General features: G+C 33.9%; 1 pseudogene; it reads right to left on the reverse strand.

The window, feature by feature from the left end:
- Positions 1-4,655: 4,655 nt before the first annotated feature.
- LOC149229940 (nematode resistance protein-like HSPRO2 pseudogene) lies at positions 4,656-5,948 on the reverse strand (annotated as a pseudogene).
- Between the last annotated feature and the right edge of the window lie 244 nt (positions 5,949-6,192).

Genomic DNA, 6,192 nt, shown 5'->3' on the forward strand with positions numbered 1-6,192 from the left:
CACGCAAACAAAGTAAAATCTCAAAGAAAACTGCCTAAAGTCTCTAAAGAACCAAACAAATTTGAAGCACACGCCTAAAGAATCTAGAGCATCAAACCAAGCACAAACAGTAGCCTTCCGGACTGAAAGCGCTAGTTGGAGATGAAACCCAACATCGCCGGATTCAGTACAGAAGTGGCGGGTGGAACAGTTACCCCGGCAACCTGCTTAATGAATAGACCGGCACAAGTTCCTCCACTTTAACCGTCTCGAGTGAAGTGAATCCCCCGGAAAATCCAAGTGAGTCTAGCCGACGTCTGCTCCAGGTACAGTGGGATCTTCCCTCCACCGTCACCTCGGTAGAATCCTAAAGATTATGGTCACTAAGGTTACCAACAGCAACAAGTACACCTGGGGGAACAGTCTACACTCCGACAGCACGCAAGGGCAGAGTATCAAGCTCAATCCCCTTGCCGGCTCCTTGACAATAATCCAAGGTTTACCGACAAGTGACCCCTGGCTCCTCGACAATGGTTAATCCGAGGTTTACCGTTTGTAATACGTGCGTGTCTGGCGTCGTTCCCAACGAGGGAGGATTGATCCCCTCACTGGTTCGGACACGAGCTCGTGCTTCTCCTTTAAGAGGAGCTTTCCCAGAGTATAAATGAAACAGCTGGATTTAATCTATCACAAGATAAGCTACTTGTTTGGTTTTGTTGTCTTGGAGAGTTTATTACTCTCCTACTCCAAGACACTAGCCTGATCTATATTGGTGTTTCAGAGCCCTAGTAAATAAAAAGTTACTAAGTTGATTTTACTTTAAGCGTTAATTTTATGGCTTTCTTAAGACAAAAGGTAGTGGAGATGAAACTGGTGGTGTGTAGACTCGACTCTCAACCACTACAAATATGCACCTAAGATGATTTACACTACTTTTCTTTTTCAATGAATCTCCTAGCTAAGAGAGTTGGAAGAATGCAAATTTTATAGAAAACAACTTTCTTAACAAAGACAATCAAAGAAACAATTTTCTTTATCTTTTCAAAACATGCAACTCATGACCACTAATCATTCACGAAATTTCCTTTTTCTTCAAAAGACTACAAATGCTACCAAAGCAAACTTTGTTTCCAAAAGAGTTTTTGTATTTTTCCTATATTAATCAAGCATGTAAAACTATTTATCAAAAATCAAATTTAACAAATCTAAGACAATCAAATCAAAATCACTCAAAATTAAAACTAAAGGCAAAATTTATACCTTTACCATAAATTCAGTTAAATTAAATGACATCTTAAGCAATAACACAAGGCCATGTGCAAGAAAATTAAAGTAGAGTATGAAGAAGTATCAGAGTACTTTGTAAAATAAGTGTAGAGATAAAAAACTATACTAATTATATGTTATTAGTCAATCTGAACTACATTATCTAATATTTTTTCTCAAAACTTTGGAAATGAGTGGATATTTATGGTAGGAATGTAGTTTGAATATGATATAGATTTAATACATTAAATTTTTTATGATACATTCCATTAAATAAATTCAATAATGTAAAATTATAATTATCTCAATTTCACACAGTGAATTAAAAAATCTTAAAAAACAAAAAAACTGATAAAAAAAAAATATTGCATCAAAAAAACTATGATGCATTCCATTAAATAAACTTAACAAATTATAATTATAATTATCTCAGTTTCACACACTGAATAAAAAAATCTTTAAAAAATGTATAAAAATAACAGCATTAAACTACATTTCATGTTTAAATTTATAATGAATTATATAAATATCATTAAACTCATCATAAAATTTAGGTAAAGAATTAAAAAATTAAAAAAAGGAACAACTCGTAAAATTTAATACGGATAATAATTACCTTTTTAATTTTGGACAATCTTTTACACTATTTAACGAAGGAGGAATTGCACACTATGAATCCTTAGTATCCTATCCACGTTGGAGAGGGAAAAAAAAAATATCCCAAATTTCTACCACTGTTCTATTGATTGGTCCTACTGATGGGGATGAACAAAAATGAGTCTAATCCTATATCCAATATAATTCTATGTATAGTACTCAAAACTGTCAATGTAAAAAGTGTATGTATGTATTTGGGGTAATACATTGAAAAACTGAAGGCACTATTCTTTCTCTTGTACATTTCACTAGTAAGGAATCTTGCAATACTTATAGTAGCAATCAAACCCTGTCATTAAAACATCTCTCCAAAACTAACATTGTCATTCAACCAACAACTCTGGTTTCCTCACAATACTAAGTTATGAACTCAATAGTGCATTGACTCTAAATATTAGTATTCAATATAAAACCTTGGACAATATAACTCATTAAGCAAAGCAACACAAACCCTAGATTCCTTGGTCTTTTGGGCAATATATCACCAATCAAAATTTAGCAACAAAAACTCTAAACACATCCTCAAGAAACCCTGTCAAACTAATTATAACCCTCAAATTAGTCAACAACAACTTAAATAAAATACCCTAATTTATTTATGAATGTTGCAGTAGAGAAACTCGACAATCTTGTAGCAGTAGTAAAAATCCAAGCAAGAAACTATATAGATATCATACTTAGCAACATAATTATTATCATCAACATAACCCATCAACATCAATCATCATAGCATATATCTACAAAGCAAGCCTTGGACAAAGATCTCCAATAACAACTTTAACTTCAACATTTTCAAAACCCTAAGACATTATGTAATCATTCTTATCACAAAATCCCTGTCATCTTTAACAATATATAAATATTGATATTCATTTGCATAAAAAACATACGGTCTTAAACAACATAATAACATTGACTTCACTATTCAAATATTTTTCCAAGCAAAAACTACATCTATCCTTGTCATGTCAGGCCTTAGTTATTACAACATCAAACAATTTCTTAGATAAGATTATCTCTAACATGCTTTAACTACTACAACACCAACCAAACTAGGCCAAACGAAATTAGGATTGTATACACTCTACCAAACAAGCATGGCCATTTATAACTCTATCATAATGGTTATCACACTTTAACAACGTACAAACTTTGCTCAAACTAGGTTTCTGTCAAGTAACACCAAATATAACAATCTTGTGCTGTACCATCGACCACATCAACCCAGTCCTATTGACTCTCCCGGCTAGACAAAATATTCTACAACATAATTTTTTTTAACAAACTGTCACCTCTGCATTCTGACTTTAGTTCAGTCAATTTTACTTTTAAAACCTATAATTAAGAAACAAGACATTGCACCATGTGAAACGTAGACATAAAATATAATGAGATGTTAGTGGGTGTCATGTGCTAGTTTTCACGTTTTTGTTATAGCCCAACAGGTTTAAAGTCGGTTCTCAATATTTTAGATCTTCGACAGAAAATGAATCCCGGACCTCAACACAATTTACTCATTGGCCTTTGTTTATCCATTTCAAGAAAATGACTTTATTTGAAATCCGGTCATGGATCACGGATATTTTAAAAGCTGAAATCCTGTCATGGATCACGGATGACTGTAGCGACGCTATGAAAGTAAATGAATTTAATGAAATTATTTCATCGTTTAAATAAAAAATTGAGAGCCTCCAAATGGTAATGGATGCCTGCAACAACGTTTGAGAAGAAATGTATTTAAAAATACTGATAATGGATCTGAAATACTAATAATGGATACGGATAGGCGGAATCTATGGAACAGAATCAAAATATGGATGAAATAAAACTATATATAAATGCAAAAACTGAATATTTACTTTAATCTAAGTGTCACAAATAGCAAGGCCCTAAAGAATTCCGTTAGGTAGAAGTTTGGTAAATTGGTATGGGAAAAGAACTAGGTAGAAAGAAAAAGTACTAAATTGAAGAATTCAACACTACATGTGATCTATAATAAAAAGAGTTTATTTGGAGCTAATATAGATTTAATACATTAAATTTTTTATGATACATTCCATTAAATAAATTCAATAATGTAAAATTATAATTATCTCAATTTCACACAGTGAATTAAAAAATCTTAAAAAACAAAAAAACTGATAAAAAAAAAAAAAAAAATATTGCATCAAAAAAACTATGATGCATTCCATTAAATAAACTTAACAAATTATAATTATAATTATCTCAGTTTCACACACTGAATAAAAAAATCTTAAAAAAATGTATAAAAATAACAGCATTAAACTACATTTCATGTTTAAATTTATAATGAATTATATAAATATCATTAAACTCATCATAAAATTTAGGTAAAGAATTAAAAAATTAAAAAAAGGAACAACTCGTAAAATCTAATACGGATAATAATTACCTTTTTAATTTTGGACAATCTTTTACACTATTTAACGAAGGAGGAATTGCACACTATGAATCCTTAGTATCATATCCACGTTGGAGAGGGAAAAAAAAAATATCCCAAATTTCTACCACTGTTCTATTGATTGGTCCTACTGATGGGGATGAACAAAAATGAGTCTAATCTTATATCCAATATAATTCTATGTATAGTACTCAAAACTGTCAATGTAAAAAGTGTATGTATGTATTTGGGGTAATACATTGAAAAACTGAAGGCACTATTCTTTCTCTTGTACATTTCACTTGATTTGTCTGTAGATCTTCCAGTGTACCATCCACCATAGTTGTAACTTTTAGTGCCAATAGTAACCCAAAAATGTCTTTGCACTGTCCACACTGGGGAAATAAGGTGGTTCAAAATATATATGACGTAGGGCATCACAAGCACCTAGATATGATGGACCCTTCATTTCAGTGCTACCCATGGTTGTTACTACCAGCTGCTGATACGAGAAGAAAAACCTTTTCACCGCGGCTTCTATTGCCTGGAAGGCCAACAGAACATGTATTGTTGCAACATTGTAAGCACCTGAAGTGTTATGTGAGCGCAGTCCATGTGAATGAAACAAATGCATAAGTGCCTCCTGGAGTCTTGGTCCACCCTTTGGATCAGCCTCAACACCGATGACTTTGGGCACCAGATGCCTTAGTTCCTTGCATGCATTTGTAAGGTCTCTAAGGGGGGCAGACCGAAGGCAATATGCACCTGCAAGCGTACTAGTGCTGCTAATTGCCAACTGGTGTTTAAGGCAAAGGAAATCATCTGGGTCCATCACTAGAAGCAAATGCACAATTTCTGTGAGCATGTTCCACATCCTTTCAACCATCCAACAGTCTGTGGATGCTCCTACGAAATCCCCAGAGTCTATTCTTTCATATACTCTCTGCAACAATTCTTGGCCTACAAATACCCACGCCTCAAAGATCTGGAGGACATTGCAAAGTTTGGCATCTTCTAGATTATGGCACTGTTTATGTTGTTTTAAAGAGTGCAAATATCTTGGCTTGCAGATTCTATCATATTCAAGAAGAGGCTTACCTGACATATTTGGTTCCCCCAGACCTAAAGTGAAGGGAGTCCTCTGCATATGGCCTTCAATGGCAAGCCATATTCTAGAAACCATAGCTTCAGCGCTTTTCCATGTACCCAAATGAGGAAGTAAGCTCTCTTCACTTGTTCTGCTAACCACAGGTAAAGCACCAGGTCTCTGCCATACCTCATGGAAAACTTTCCATGAGAGAACACCACTACTTACTGACAACTGAAGAGTGGGAACCTGCTTGTCATTTTCACAAATCATTGAAATCAACTCAATCTCGGAACTAATTAAGGATTCAAGCCTTCTCTTCCATTCCTCTTTGTCAATGTAAGTCCTTGTGTCACAGAGGACAGACGAAACAAACTGAAAAGTAATCTCCAATGACTGTAAGGCAGCCTTTACCAACCCCTCTCTAGACCAACCAGGCCATTCCTTGAATTTCCACATGGCACTGAGCTCGGGGAGATGCACATACTGCTCGTAACCCGCACACTCCATGGGGGAGGGCTCTATGGATTCTTCAACAAAGGCAAAATAGGATGCCATTTTTTTACAGGACATATTTTTTCCCTGCAAACATAACGAGGAGAGTAAAGACACTAATGCTCTCCATATACCATAATCTAAAAAGAACAACATAATAATAGAATAAACACTAAAATTTTGAAAACTGGATTACATCATACAAAGGTAAATTATTTACTTAATTTATATAAATGGTATTATTAGTGAGGTAAATAAATATAAAATCATATATAAACATATAAGTTTAGTTATATTAGGTGGAGAT

This window comes from Pinus tabuliformis, chromosome J (assembly GCF_031772625.1).
Source record: "Pinus tabuliformis cultivar Carrire ecotype Pingquan chromosome J, CPIR1, whole genome shotgun sequence".
In the NCBI taxonomy this organism is placed as follows: Eukaryota; Viridiplantae; Streptophyta; class Pinopsida; order Pinales; family Pinaceae; genus Pinus; species Pinus tabuliformis.